Genomic DNA, 16,391 nt, shown 5'->3' with positions numbered 1-16,391 from the left:
GGGTAAAATTTAGCCCCAGTACACCAACAATGGCGTTCCAGATTACTTCTGAAAACTACATTCTTACCATAAAATAACAGTGGAAACCCCATGGGTGTCCATTCCATATCTGATCATGTTCCACACCTACGCTAGAAAAATTAAACTACATACATAATAAAAGATCCGCATATCTAAATTAAGTTCTTTTTGTATAGAGCTAAGTATATATTATAGAGATCCTGTTCATTAAAGGAACTTGATGATCAGCATTCAGAGAGCCTATTACCAACGCACTCTGGCAAGGCAACAGGCACATTAACTTCACTGAAGACACAGCTCAAATTTATCTTCTATTTATATTCCTAATGAGCTTTTCTTTTTGGCATAAACAAAGCCAGCACTGAAGAGCTAAGGACTGAAAATTATACATATTAGTAAAAGCCAAATCACTGAATCCAAATAAAACCAAACATTTATTAAGCACCTACTATGCATAAAGCATTGTCACAGGCATTCTGGGAAACTGGGACACATACAGCAGCACTGTTCCTGCTTTACCAGGTTAAAATGACCCAAAATCAAATTCCAACTCTTCTCCAAACCTACTCCCCTTGCATGCCTCCTTCAGCTTAGTAAATTGCAATTCCATCCTACCACATGCTCTGGCAAAGAATCTTTGCTGGCACGCTCTCTCTGCCCCTATCCAATCCATTACAGCATAAAACCAATAATATTCAAAGAAGCATCTGTGAACTAACTGGAAACTTTTATTCAGAAATACTCCAAACTTGAGTAAAAATAGTCAGACCTAAAACCTTCAATGGACTACTATAACATCTAGCACAGAACAGACTCTTAATAAATATTTGTTGAATGCATGAATGAATGAAGGAGTGGAATTATTTATTTTTGTTTCTAAAGCTCATTATTGTATTGAACACCTACTCTTAAAGCACTATGTATCCCTGACAATGACAATTCATAATCCAGGTGGCATAGCAAAGAGAACATGCTAAGGTAGGATATATGGAGCAAAAAGTGCTCAAAGTGTGAAATAGGAGGTAAGTACAAATAATACATGCTAAGATTCAGTAAAGGCAAAAACAATTTTAAAAAATTAGTTAATATTGCCACAACCTTTATGTAAGGCAATGTGACACTACTTATCAAAATCTGTAACATACTTTATGCTCCAGAAATTCCATTTCTAAGAATCTTCCTTCAGAAATATTAACAACTGAGTCAAGACATACGTTCAAAAAGGTTCCCTGCAGCCCGGTTCACACAGCAGAATTTCCAAATGCATCTAAACATCCTTCATTGTGGTATGGATAAATAAACGTGGTACCTCCTCACAACAGAATACCATGCAGTCATTTCAAAGAATGAGGTGTAGGAAGGAATGAGGTGTATCTGTAGATAGCAGTGTGTCTGTGATACAGAAATACTTATTATTTTCATTTTAAAATGTATATATTTCAAGGCAGGCTCCATGGCTTAGCTGATTAAGATGCCTGTGTAGTAAAATGTGTATATTTTGCTGTATATGTGTATGTGTATGTATAAGCATAGAAAGTCTGGAGAGGCTATGGGGGAACAGGTATGGAGAACTGGAGTGGGTGAGGGAATTTCACTTGTTTATACATGGTGTATATTCAATAATCACATGTCAGTCTGCACTTAAAAAGATTAGAGAGAGCACAAGAGAAAAAGGAGAAAGAGAAGAAAAGGGAAGGGAAAAACGTTTACCAAAGAATTCTCAAGTCCAGAGTTACATACGTCTTTTAAAATATAAGTGTCCATCTGGGATCAGCTGCCCAAGCCAGGAGGTCATGAAATTCACCTTCTCTTGCAGCTGTATCTTCTTGGGATTTAACTCCTCTCCCTCTTTGGAAACCCATGTTGCTTGGGACCTGCCCCAACCTTGCTGGTAGTGGCAGTTCTGGTAAGCATAAAAGTAAAGAAAAACAGAAAGGAAGAAGAATCGGGAGAGCAGCTCCCTGCTCCCTTCCGAAGCCCCCTACAGGTACTGCTGTTCTGTCCTAGAGCTGAGACCACCCGTCATCCTTAACCCTGATGCTTGCGTAAGTGACAAAATTCACATCAGACTCACCCAGCCTGGGCATTCCTCAGAAAGCTCCACCAACCAAGACTGACATGGCCACCAAACTAAACCTTTCTCTTTTTACCCACAATTTGAATACAGACAGGGTTCTACAATGCAGACTTTTTAATCCTCTCTCTTTCTGATCTTGCAAGCAGTAAAAACATGACCTGCAGAAGAACACAATTATAGAAATGGGGCTACCCAGGTCTGGAACATGTTCCCGGGAATCCAGACTAGAAAGACGCAGGGACTTCCCCTGTTTCTCCAGGCCCTTGAGCTCCTAACCAGCCCATTAGCAGAATCCGTAGAGACATCTACAGGTCACTGCCTACCTGGCTTCATCCTGCTGCCAGAGGCTTCAATGGAGTGATGTGTGGCCTGCTCAAGGAACATTCAGAACCCATTTCCAAAACATTACTTATTTCTGCCCCAATTTACCAGCTATATTACCTGGACTATTATTTATTTAACAGTGTTCTTCAAATTGGCTTGTACTCTGCCTTTTTTGTCTGTCCTAGATCCATATGTATGCTGTCTACAAGAGACCCACTTCAGACCTAGGGACACATACAGACTGCAAGTAAGGGGATGGAAAAAGATATTCCGTGCAAATGGAAATCAAAGCTGGAGTAGCAATACTCATATCAGATAAAACAGACTTTAAAATAAAGAATGTTACAAGAGACAAGGAAGGACACTACATAATGATCAGGGATCAATCCAAAAAGAAGATATAACAATTACAAATATATATGCACCCAACATAGGAGCACCTCAATACATAAGGCAACTGTTAGCTGCTATAAAAGAGGAAATCAACAGTAACACAATAATAGTGGGGAACTTTAACACCTCACTTACACCAATGGACAGATCATCCAAACAGAAAATTAATAAGGAAACACAAGCTTTAAATGACACAATAGACCAGACAGATTTAATTGATATCTATAGGACATTCCATCCAAAAGCAGCAGATTACACTTTCTTCTCAAGTGCACACGGAACATTCTCTAGCATAGGTCACATCCCGGGTCACAAATCAAGCCTCAGTAAATTTCAGAAAATGGAAATCATATCAAGCATCTTCTCTGACCACAACGCGATAAGATTAGAAATGAGTTAGAGGGAAAAAAACATAAAAAACACAAACACATGGAGGCTAAACAAAACGTTACTAAATAACCAAGAGATCACTGAAGAAATCAAAGAGGAAATCAAAAAATACCTAGAGCAAATGAAAAGAAAACATGATGATCCAAAACCTATGGCATGCAGCAAGAGCAGTTCTAAGAGGGAAGTTTATAGCTATACAAGCCTACCTCAAGAAACAAGAAAAATCTCAAATAAACAATCTAACCTTACACCTAAAGGAACTAAAGAAAGAAGAACAAACAAAACCCAAAGTTAGTAGAAGGAAAAAAATCATAAAGATCAGAGCAGAAATAAATGCAACAGAAACAAAGAAAACAATAGCAAAGATGAATAAAGTTAAGACTGGTTCTTTGAGAAGATAAACAAAATTGATAAACCATTAGCCAGACTCATCAAGTAAAAGAGGGAGAGGACTCAAATCAATAAAATTAGAAATGAAAACAGAGAAGTTACAACAGACACCGCAGAAATACAAAGCATCCTAAGAGACTACTACAAGCAACTCTATGCCAATAAAATGAACAACCTGGAAGAAATAGACAAATTTTTATTTAGGTATAACCTTCCAAGACTGAACCAGGAAGAAATAGAAAATATGAACAGAAAAATCACAAGTAATGAAATTGAAACTGTGACTGGAAATCTTCCAACAAACAAAAGTCCAGGACCAGATGGTTTCACAGGTGAATTCTATCAAACATTTAGAGAAGAGCTTAACATCCATCCTTCTCAAACTCTTCCAAAAAACTGCAGAGGAAGGAATACTCCCAAACTCATTCTATGAGGCCACCATCACCCTGATACCAAAACCAGACAAAGACACTAAAAAAAAAGAAAATTACAGACCAATATCACTCATGAATATAGACACAAAAATCCTCAACAAAATACTAGCAAACAGAATCCAATAACACATTAAAAGGATCATACACCATGACCAAGTGGGGTTTATCCCAGGGATGCAAGGATTCTTCAATATATGCAAATCAATCAATGTGATACATCATATTAACAAACTGAAGAAGAAAAACCATATCATCATCTCAATAGATGCAGAGAAAGCTTTTGACAAAATTCAACACCCATTTATGATAAAAACTCTCCAGAAAGTGGGCATAGAGGGAACCTACCTCAACATAATAAAGGCCATATATGACAAACCCACAGCAAACATCATTCTCAATGGTGAAAAACTGAAAGCATTTCCTGTAAGATCAGGAACAAGACAAGGATGTCCACTCTCACCACTATTATTCAACATAGTTTTGGAAGTCCTAGCCACAGCAATAAGAGAAGAAAAAGAAATAAAAGGAATACAAATTGGAAAAGAAGAAGTAAAACTGTCACTGTTTGCAAATGACATGATACTATACATAGAGAATCCTAAAGATGCCACCAGAAAAGCACTAGAGCTAACCACTGAATTTGGTAAAGTCGCAGGATACAAAATTAATGCACAGAAATCTCTTGCATTCCTATACACTAATGATGAAAAATCTGAAAGAGAAATTAAGGAAGCACTCCCATTTACCACTGCAACAAAAAGAATAAAATACCTAGGAATAAACCTACCTAGGGAGACAAAAGACCTGTACGCAGAAAACTATAAGACAATGATGAAAGAAATTAAAGATGATACAAACAGATAGAGAGATATACCATTTTCTTGGATTGGAAGAATCAATACTGAGAAATGACTATATTACCCAAAGCAATCTGCAGATTCAATGCAATCCCTATCAAATTATCAATGGCATTTTTTACAGAACTAGAACAAAAAAATCTTAAAATTTGTATGGAGACACAAAAGACCCCAAATAGCCAAAGCAGTCTTGAGGGGAAAAAAAAGAAGCTGGAGGAATCAGACTCCCTGACTTCAGACTACACTACAAAGCTACAGTAATCAAAACAATATGGTACTGACACAAAAACAGAAATATAGATCAATGGAACAGGATAGAAAGCCCAGAGATAAATCCACGCACCTATGGTCAACTAATCTATGACAGAGGAAGTAAGGATATACAATGGAGAAAAGACAGTCTCTACAATAAGTGGTGCTGAGAAAACTGGACAGCTACATGTAAAAGAATGAAATTAGAACACTCCCTAACACCATACACAAAAATAAACTCAAATGAATTACAGACCTAAATGTAAGACTGGACACTATAAAACTCTTAGAGGAAAACATAGGAAGAACACTCTGACATAAATCACAGCAAGATCTTTTTTGATCCAACTCCTAGAGTAATGGAAATAAAAACAAAAATAAAACAAATGGGACCTAATGAAACTTCAAAGCTTTGGCACAGCAAAGGAAACTACAAACAAGACGAAAAGACAACCCTCAGAATGGGAGAAAATATTTGCAAACGAATCCACGGACAAAGGATTAATCTCCAAAATATATAAACTGCTCATGTAGCTCAATATTAGAAAAACAAACAACCCAATCCAAAAATGGGCAGAAGACCTAAATAGACATTTCTCCAAAGAAGACATACATATGGCCAAGAAGCACATGAAAAGATGCTCAACATCACTAATTATTAGAGAAATGCAAATCAAAACTACAATGAGGTATCACCTCACACTAGTTAGAATGGGCATCATCAGAAAATCTACAAAGAACAAATGCTGGAGAGGGTGTGGACCAAAGGGAATCCTCTTGCACTGATGGTGGGAATCTAAGTTTTACAGCCACTATGGAGAACAGTATGGAGGTTCCTTAAAAAACTAAAAATAGAATTACCATATGACCCAGCAATCCCACTACTGGGCATATGCCCTTATTAAACCATAATTCAAAAAGACACATGCACCCCAATGTTCATTGCGGCACTATTTACAATAGCCAAGACATGGAAGCAACCTAAATGCCCATCAACAGACGAATGGATAAAGAAGATGTGGTACATATATACAATGGAATATTACTCAGCCAGAAAAAGGAACGAAATCGGGTCATTTGTAGAGCCATGGATGGATCTAGAGACTGTCATACAGAGTGAAGTAAGTCAGAAAGAGAAAAACAAATATTGTATATTAATGCATATATGTGGAACCTAGAAAAATGGTACAGATGAACTGGTTCGCAGGGCAGAAATTGACACACAGATGTAGAGAACAAACATATGGATACCAAGGGGGGAAATTGGCGGGGGGTTGGTGGCAGTGGTGGGATGAATTGGGAGATTGGGATTGACATACATACACTAATATGTATAAAATGGATAACTAAGAAGAATCTGCTGTATAAAAAAATAAATGAAAGAAAATTGAAAAAAAAAAACACAAAACACTGTCTTGTCCTAGGCAATAATATCCATGAAAACAGACATTTAATGTACTGGCAATTCTTTTTAAACTAATGAACATTAAAGCAAATATATAACTGAGAATTTTAACAGTGTTGCCTGATTCCCATGGTATGTAAAACAGTTTGAGAAGAGTGTTCTGAAAAAGCCATTCTGGGAAAGTGTACTGAGGTGCAAACAAGAGCAAAGAACTCTGGGAGCACTACCTATGCAGATGCGTGGTGTTGCCATGACCACAGATTTTGTCTTTAAGAAAGTAATCGCAAGTGGAGAGAGAAGGGACAGCGGGGGGGGGGGGGGGGGGGGAGTCCTCGTGTGAGTTTCCTCCATCCCTATTTGCAATTTCCTTCAAATCAAATTGCTTTGCCCCTAGGAACCTGTTTTTGTTCTGAATTTTAACATTTAAAAAACAACTAAAGAGCTGTGGTTTGGGGTGATAAGTTCTGGAGATGGACACTGGTGATGGTTGTACAAGAAATGCATATACTTAACACCACTAAATTGTGCACTTAAAATGGTTAAAATGGTAAATGTGATGTTATGTATATTTTACCACAAATTTTTTCAAATGTTAAAAACAAAAAGCCAACCATGCTCAGCCACTGAGCTGAATGGAGTTATGAGTGGCCCCGCCGCAGGCTCAGGTGGGGCAGGGCAGGTGTGCATGGCCCTGGTGAATCCCTCTGTCTTTGCCTCTTGTCTTTTTCCCATCCACCTTTCAGGGATCTAACTGCAGTGTGGAAGGGGACATGGGGCGGTTCAGGAAGGAATGAAATCCTAACCCATCACTTGCTAAATGTTCACATCCCTTTGCTGTACAGTGTGATGAAGAAGAAAGTGGCATTTCAGGCAACCCTGCTCTCCATCTGTAAAGCACAAGGGTAGGAGACAGGTCTTCGTCTTCCTCTTCTTTTTAATTCTCTGGTACTACCAGGTTAAAACTATTAGATAAAATTGGATTGTTAGAGGGATACACGTATATGTACCTTTCATATTAGGTAGATTTTACACGGTACTAAACTTGGGAATTAAGAATTGGGATTACAGTTAATGGACTTCTGACCTGTGGGTTTCAGTTGGCACCAATCTCAGGGGGAAGAAAGGAGTCCACGTGTTCAACAATAAGAAACACACTAAATGAATCAGTACCCTTATAAGTAATTCCACAAAATTATAATTTATATCTTCTTGGAAAATGTTCAATGATGTGGAAGAATGCATGTGATATTCTATATTGCAAATTTTAAGCAAGTTTCTGTTCAGTATATATATATGGCATGATCGCGGTTTTGTGATAACTGTATCGCAGATAGAATACATTACGCACAGAAGATAAGACTTTAGGTCTACACACCAAACTGATGACAGTTACCTCTGGTGACTTAACAGTTCTACTTATCTTCTTACAGTTCAAAATTCATTATAATGAACATATTATTTTTCTAATCAATACAAGGCTATAATAAACAAACATAAATAAATAAATAGCTGTTTTAAAAGTGGATGCCCTCCCTCAATTACACACACACACTTGCCCTCTCTCCCCACCCACCTCCTACTGAAAAACTCCAGACACAACCTTTGTCTTCTGTTATCAACAGAAACAGAGGAGCGACTGTGGAGCTGGTAGACTAAATTTAGCAGACAGATCCAAGTTAGAGTTCCTCTCAAAGAACTCCTGGAAATAGCTCTGGTCTCATGAAACTGAACTTCCTCACTCTGTCACTCTGGGCTTCATTTTATGAGCTTCTGATTTTATCAAATGGCCACAGGAACTACATACTATTAAAAATAGCACCACAGTATGCTGGTTGGTGTAACTTCTTGGCAAAGAGCAACTTGTTTTCTGCATTTCTGTGAAACACTTAATACATGTAAATCAAAATAACAAAGGTCAAAGTCTTCAGAAGTAGGTTATTAACTTCAGGAGTTACAATCAACAGTACAATAGATTCTTATTAAGAAGGAAAAAAAGAAAAACTTAAAAAAAATGAATGCTTAAATCTCTTATGTGAAGGTACTTAATAAACTACAAAATTATCCAATTCTCAAAGCAAAAATTTGGGGGAAGTTTATTGTACCAATTTTGCAGGTGAGGACATGGAGGCTCCAAAAGTAAGTGATCTCAAGTTAGATCTTCATCACTGAAATAGTTCTACAATTATATTACATCAAAAATTTTCCAGAATTTATCACTAAGTTATTTAGACTTGAATAGAGCCAAATGATCCACTTCTGTTTTTCCTTTAAAGTTAAAAAGACTTCCATTGTAATTATATTTTATTAAGATTTTTAAAATTTATAGACAATTTTTTTTTGTTTGCATTCTCCTCTTTGGCCTGAACTTTTAAAACAATCTCCTCATTTTTCCAAAATATCAATTTCCAGTAAGACAAAAAGATGGTTTTCTTCTTGTATCTTTTGCATTAAACAGTATAAGCTTCACTTGTGCCAACGGTATTTATAGAGAAAAGTTTGAGAGAGCTGGGCAGCAAGAAGAGACAGAAACATGGTATTTATAATTTGGAGATGCAGGATGTAGAAATTATTTGAAAAAGATCAGAACAGCTTTATAATGAATAGTTCATTTTTGTTGGTAAAAATTTATATAACTTTGACTTGGCTGCGTCATGTGATTTTTAAATTGCCTGAAATATAAAATTCTCTATTAATATTGCTCTCTCTATATACAAAACAAATATCAATATATCATATAATTTTATAATAGTAATGAAATACATACATTGCTTTTTTTCAACAGGCACAAAGTTGTTATTCTTCTTTTTTTTTTCTTCTCCCAGTATAAGGAGTGTCTAATGGGGATGGAGTTTGGCTCAGGGCTAATGTCTTGAACACACGTATTTAAACATGAGGCAGCCATACGGCATAGTGGTTAAAATGAGCTTTGGAATCTCTTAGACTGGGTCAAATTCTTCCACCTTCCTTCACTAATAATAACTACCATTTGTATGATCTTAGGTGAGTTACCTAACATCTGAACCTCTTGTTGCCTCATCTCTAAAATGAGAATTAATATCGATCTCAGCTGGCTTAAAACATTTTTTTCTTTTTCTTTTGATATAATTTTAGATTTACATAAAAGTTGCAATAACAGAACAGAAAACTGAGGTATACCCTTCACCCCATTACTCCTGTGTTAACAACTTAGATAACCATAGCACAGTTATCAAAATCAGGAAATTAACAATGTTATAATATTATTAACTTAAAAACAGATCTTATTTGAATTTTACCAATTTTCCCCGGATGTCCTCTTTCTGTTCCCACAATCTTTTAGTTAGTTATTGGGTCTCCTTAATCTCCTCCAATACATGGCTGTTCCCCAATCTTTCCTTGCCTTTACGACCTTGACACTACTGAAGAATAATAGTTATTCTGTAGAATGTCTCTCAGTTTGGGTTTCTCAGATGTTTTCATGATTAAAGTTATACATTTTTGGCAGGAACACCCAGAAGTGATGTTGTGTCCTATTCAGTACATCGTTTCAAAGGGTACATGATGTTTATATGTCATATCGGGTGTAATGCTAACCTGATCTCTTGTTTAAGTCGGTAACCTCAGAAAGTTGTTTGTGTACGTGGTGGTTCTGGAACTTGTCTTTAACAAGTGGCAGCTATTGTTACGGTAAAATCCAAACTAAGAACAGAAGTTTTGGAATTAGGTAGACTTGGGTTCCAATGCCCATTTTACTGGTTCCTGCCATGTGACCATGGACAAGTTTTTTTAACTTCCCCAGTTCCCGCAGTGTCCAATAAAGACAAAACTACCTGTAAAGCTGTTAAGAAGCTGTTATAAAGTTAAGAAGATGAAATGAAATATGTAAAGCACTCAGTGCCTGCAATTTATGCATGTTCCATGAAATCAATCACTATTATTACTTTTTAAGTAAGTTACTATTTTTTCTGCAAAATAATCACTATGGCTTAAGATAAAGAAATCTGAGACCTGGGGGAAAATGTGGGTTGGAGCATTGTGGGAGTAGGTTGGAAAGATGTCAGATGAGGGGGGAAGGCATGGAAGAGCCAACAGCACACCCATCTTACTCCATCTCATCTTTCCATTGCAAAAACTGGCATTGCAAGTACAGCCAGAGCACATGAAGGCATTTGTGCTTGATTTCTGACACGTTAACCCCATGATGCAAGAACCAATTCCCTGCTATACGCCATGGAGGCTTCTCCCTCATTTGTTCTCTCTTGTAAAATCATTACCTTCTGCTTGCTGGGCTCTCTTGCAGGGATTTTTAGGCTGTGACATAGGACACCAAACTTTTTTCTTCTATGGCTGCCTCTGCTGTTATACTCAGGTGTAGACAGCTAGGAGGGCAATTCTAGGACACACATAACATACGGTAGTTAAAATATATCCCTCCTTTTAAAATATAAGCCTAACCCTAAAGAAACCAAAAATAAATGTAAAATTAATCCTGGGGGGATCTGGATTTTAAATACTTCTCCGTCAGACCATATGAAGGATCATAAAACTACTGCACCATGGCCTTTGTGGATTTAACCTCAGCTTTGGAAAACCACATTATTATTCATAGACATGAGAGAGTAATAAATATGTACTGGGTTACTCCATAGAGCTTAGATGTTGATTACAAAGGCATTAGAGCATCATTAAGTGTTGAAGTATTGATAACTAGAAAATCAATAATGTGATACAACAGTCTTCTATAGGATACTATTATTACCAGCCAAGCTCTACAGCACCTGTACCTTAGAGACCAGGAAGTTAACAGCCACCTGCCAAGCTCTCTCTGTGCCAGAGTGGGAACCTGTATGCCACAGAGGTGAAATAACATGCATGTGTAGTTCTCTGAAAAAACCAATCTGCCAGATGGATACTGATGCTCTGGCTCCCAGGCCAGGATGAGGACCACTGGCTCAAGTGATCTATAAATGGCTTTGAAGAGCACTGAATTTTCAGAGGGCGGTTTAAGCAGAGAACTAAGCGGGATCAAGAGTCCAGGGTCTCTTCTCAGCACACTTCTGGCCCACGTGTGAGAGGGAAGGTCCATTACTTACTTGCATTCTCACCCTCCTGCTCTGCCTCCTAGCTCACATTACTGAGAGTTTACCAGGACCTAAACTTTTTACACTATAAGCTCACTGAAATCAAAGCAATCCTACGAAAAGGATGAAGAATCCCTATTGACAGGTGAGGACCTAGGCCCCAGAAGTGAGGTGAGACACTCAAGGTCGCACACTGGAGCAGGGCTCCGACACTGGGCTCCAACGTCTGTGTGCTCCACTACTGAGCAGTACGCCTCCTAGTGGGAAGCCGTCCCTTCCCTTCAAACCATGAGGGTAAAGCTGAGAGAAGACTCTGGAACATGTTTTCAGTTCCTTAAAAGGAGGTGCACTGTTACCACAAGCCCTGTTACCGACAAATTCGTCTCTCTTCCTTCCGAGCGGTTTCAGGAGCATCCTTCTGGGTCAAACGCTCCACCACTGGGGAGGCCCCTAACGAACACAAGGCTCTCCCACCTCCTCCGCCCTCTGCCCAGGCTAACATGTCCACTGCCCAGCCTGGCTCCAATAGCTGAGAGACAACATCAGGGCTTGTGCGGAGCCTGAGCTGCGGACACGGTCCTCCTTCCTGGAGTGCCTCTCGCGCTCCAGGGCGCCATCTGCATGTACCACGCAGACAATTCCTGAACACAAATCACGTCTACAAAGCAGTGGGTCACATCAGGGGATAAATTTCCTAGAGAAGGACGTTCCATACAGTTTCACTTTCCTCAACACTTAGGCAAAGGTATTTCTTTCTTTCTTCAAAAAGGACTTTCCCCCTTACTACAAAAACAATATATTCTCCTTATAAACGATTCAAACGATAGAGAAGTACATTCAAGTTAGACTGGAAGGAAGGAAGAGAGGGAGGGAGGGAGGGAGGGAGGGAGGGAAAGCAAGCTTCCTCAACTCCATCCTTTAGAGATAACTAGTGCTAACAGTCTGATGTACATGCTTCAGGACTTAAAAAAAAATGCAAATATAATTGTTAAATGAAAAAAGCAAGGGAGCAGATTCACATGTATTGTATAATACCATGGGTCTAAAAGAGAGGGAAGGAAGGAGATATATACAAATTTGCCAATATACACATAAAATATGACTTGAAAGCTTCAAAATAGTCAATATGAACTACTCCAGGGAGTGGCCCTGGGTGGCAAGGATGAGAAGTATACTTGTCACTGTACATCCTTTCTTACCATTTGAACATGAAACCATGTGAATATATTATCTACTCAAAATATTAACAGAGGGCTTCCCTGGTGGCGCAGTGGTTGAGAGTCCGCCTGCCGATGCAGGGGACACGGGTTCGTGCCCCTGTCCGGGAAGATCCCACATGTCGCGGAGCAGATGGGCCCGTGAGCCATGGCCGCTGAGCCTGCGCATCCGGAGCCTGTGCTCCGCAACGGGAGAGACCACAACAGTGAGAGGCAGAGTTAAATACTGAAACAGAGAAAATGCATTTATTAAAAGCCCAAAACAGTGCCTAGCATAGAGTTGGCACTCCATGGATCTTGCAGAATGAATGAAACAAATGAGACTATCTCTTCCAATTTAATAGGAATTACTCTGCTCACAGGACACACCCTGTTCTAAGTCACCTACCAGCTTACAAGGACAAAAGAACAAAAACACTTGATTACTGACAAGGAAAGTGACCATGATTGGCTCTTATAAGAGGAACAGTAAATATAAATTAAGAGTGAAAGAAGATTTTAGATTGCATCTAGCAACTGGCAAAGATATCAACCACCATTCTGAACATTTTCTCCCAAGACTCCTGTGGGCAGAGAGAGGATAAACATAGCCACTCAAAAGTCTGGATGCATAGACTTTTTAAGAAGGACAATTTTTTATGTTTAGTTGACCTTAAAATTACATGTAAATTTTGTATTTTTGTATTCTCTATAATAATGGTTATATTCATACAAGAACCACTTTCTTTGCCCAAATCTTTAAGAAATATGTGTTTATCATGTTACTTCACACCTCTTGACCTACTACCTCACATATGGGGGAATTCAAGCACCCCAACTGTAAAATTAGATTCTAGCTGAATCTTCAAATTCTAAACAAACTGGGGTCATCAAAGCAAGTGCTTTACCCAAGATCACACGGCAAAGGCTAGCAAAGCTGAGACCAGGCTGTGAGAGCAGTTTCTCAGTGAGAGCCTAAGATTTGACTGAAGTCTTTCTGTGTGTCTTTCTCCCCACCTCCACCCAACATGCACACAGCTACTACCGGCTCCCCAAAACAAAAGCCCTCCCATAGCTGCCTGGGTCTGGAAGCCCACCCCCATTTGCAGAACTGCTTAGTCCAGCTATGCCCACAAAACATAAAACCTCTAACAAGCCCTGTATCTCATTAGACTTTGTATGAAGCTTTTTGTTTTTATAAACGAAACTGTTTCTAAGCACTTCAGTAATTATTTTGGCTGCACCATTTGCATATTGGTTAATGCACTCATTGCAGATCTGTGTCTTTTATTTATTTGATAAGACCAGAACCTTGGTATGACAACATGTGGTTAACCGACTTTTTTTTTTTTTTGCGGTACGCGGGCCTCTCACTGCTGTGGCCTCTCCCATTGCAGAGCACAGGCTCTGGACGCGCAAGCTCAGTGGCCATGACTCACGGGCCCAGCCTCTCCGCGGCATGTGGGATCTTCCCGGACCGGGGCATGAACCCATGACCCCTGCATCGGCAGGCGGACTCTCAACCACTGCGCCACCAGGGAAGCCCTAACCAACTATTTTGATTAACAATGTTTGATATTTGCAGTGAGGTGGATGGACCTAGAGTGTGTCATACAGAATGAAGGAAGTCAGAAAGAGAAAAACAAATACCGTATGCTAACACATATATATGGAATCTAAAAAAAAAAAGGTCTGCTGAACCTAGGGGCAGGACAGGAATAAAGACACAGACGTAGAGAACAGACTTGAGGACACAGGGAGGGGGAAGGGGAAGCTGGGATGAAGTGAGAGAGTGGCACTGACATATATACACTACCAAATGTAAAATAGATAGCTAGTGGGAAGCAGCTGCATCATACGGGGAGATCAGCTCAGTGCTTTGTGACCGCCTAGAGGGATAGGACAGGGAGAGTGGGAGGGAGAGGATATGGGGATATATGTATACATATAGCTGATTCACTTTGTTATACAGCAGAAACTAACACACCATTGTAAAGCAATTATACTCCAATAAAGATGTTAAACAAACAAACAAACAAAAAAAGTTTGAAAACAGTACTGCCTGTTGTTTAACATCTTCCATAATACACATCCCCCTGATTTTAGCTGGCTTGGCTTTCCCTTAATTTTTTCAAAGCAACTTCATATTAAAATTAGATTATTCTATTTTACACAAAGAATTCCTTGAACAATAAACATCGGTTAAAATATCTGCGCTGAAATTATGTTCAATTCTTACTCAGAACACTTGATACTTTATATATATGTCATGTCCATAAATCAAATGCATAAATCCTGTTTTACAAAAGACACCTGCAGCAGACAAGACACTTCAGCAGGAAACCAATTTTAACTGGTGAAAGAAAAGAAAGTATCTCTGGGAGAAACAAGTATACACATTTTTAGACTGCTACTATAAAAATTTCCTGAAGCATCAGCTCTGAAGAATCACTCTATTCCCTCAGGGAATTTAAGCCAACAGAATGTCCATGTCTAGATGTTTTAAGAGGAACTGGGAAATTTGATGCCTGTACAAATTCCTACAGGGGTGAATGAATGTCCAAACAATTTCTCTATTGGATCACATATCTCTAGTCCCCAGGAGAAATCTCAGAGCTTTTAGGATCAAATTAATTCCACTCTGTCACAAAAGTAACCAGTGCATGAAGGCAAAGATGGTGATGGTCATGGTCTGGGTCTGGGTCTGGGACAGCACTGGACAGAGGTGAAAACCAATGTCATGGGGGAGAGACCGTGGTGTTAGGAATCAGCTCCAAAAGCGCTGTGCTTGCTGTCCTGGCCCCGCCTTGTAATAAGACCCAATAAGAGGACAGTCTTCCCCAAGCATCTCCAAGACCTTATCCGAGGTGGCGTGAATTTCAAACATTTGATACAAAAATGTTCAAGTATAAAGGAAAAGGCAAGTTCCAATTTCACAACACATTCTAAAGCAACTCAAAAACCATCCAAAGCAGAAAGACTTCTAGACTAGGAGACATAAGACCTAAAGTCAACTCAATGACTACCCCCTCCCATCTTTCAGCTTCTCTTTTGAGTTAACTGGGCAGAAATATAATATCTTTCCTTCCTCACAATGCTATTGTTGGACTTGAATATGACAAACCTTTCAAAACCATGAAATGCTGCACAGATTACTATATTACCCAAAGGATGGCAAATTTATAAATGATTAAATTGTAATATCAACAGTTTCCTGTCTAGGTAGCTACAGAAACAAAAAAGGATCTAGACACAATCCTTTAGACAGTTTTATCCAAAGCTATGGTTTCTGCATGAGTTTAATAAATAATACAAATCATTATGACTTAGATTTGGGTCTACTTCTTCTAAACATAACATCACTCAACGAAGGCCTAGCCTTACACCGGACTCTACAGGCTAAGGAGGCAGCAGTCATACCTCTGGGTTCTATTAGTAACCGGACCATGAACTTCATACCAGCAGGGCTGTCCTCCTCAGGATCCCTGAAGACCAGCCCATCAAGCACCATGCAGAGGACAATGCTTCCAGAAGAGTCTACCTTTATAACTCCACCAGGGCACAGTCCAAGAGTTGTTTCAGTAACAAGAGA

The 16,391-nt window shown here is 39.0% G+C and overlaps 1 protein-coding gene across 14 annotated transcripts in view; it reads right to left on the bottom strand.

The window, feature by feature from the left end:
- SGMS1 (sphingomyelin synthase 1) overlaps positions 1-16,391 on the bottom strand; it is a 291,689-nt gene that overhangs the window by 56,798 nt on the left and 218,500 nt on the right. The window contains exon 1 of one of the 14 annotated variants that reach the window (XM_030864975.3): positions 16,220-16,359. The exons of 12 other annotated variants lie outside the window; for them this stretch is intronic. The gene's annotated coding sequence lies outside the window, so the exon portion shown is untranslated. Of the gene's footprint in view, positions 1-10,796; positions 10,816-16,219; positions 16,360-16,391 lie in introns of those variants that run through there. One more of the 14 variants, XM_060285960.2, reaches the window with a different exon arrangement.

Source organism: Globicephala melas, chromosome 16 (assembly GCF_963455315.2).
Source record: "Globicephala melas chromosome 16, mGloMel1.2, whole genome shotgun sequence".
In the NCBI taxonomy this organism is placed as follows: domain Eukaryota; kingdom Metazoa; phylum Chordata; class Mammalia; order Artiodactyla; family Delphinidae; genus Globicephala; species Globicephala melas.
This window is presented reverse-complemented; position numbering and strand designations above follow the sequence as displayed.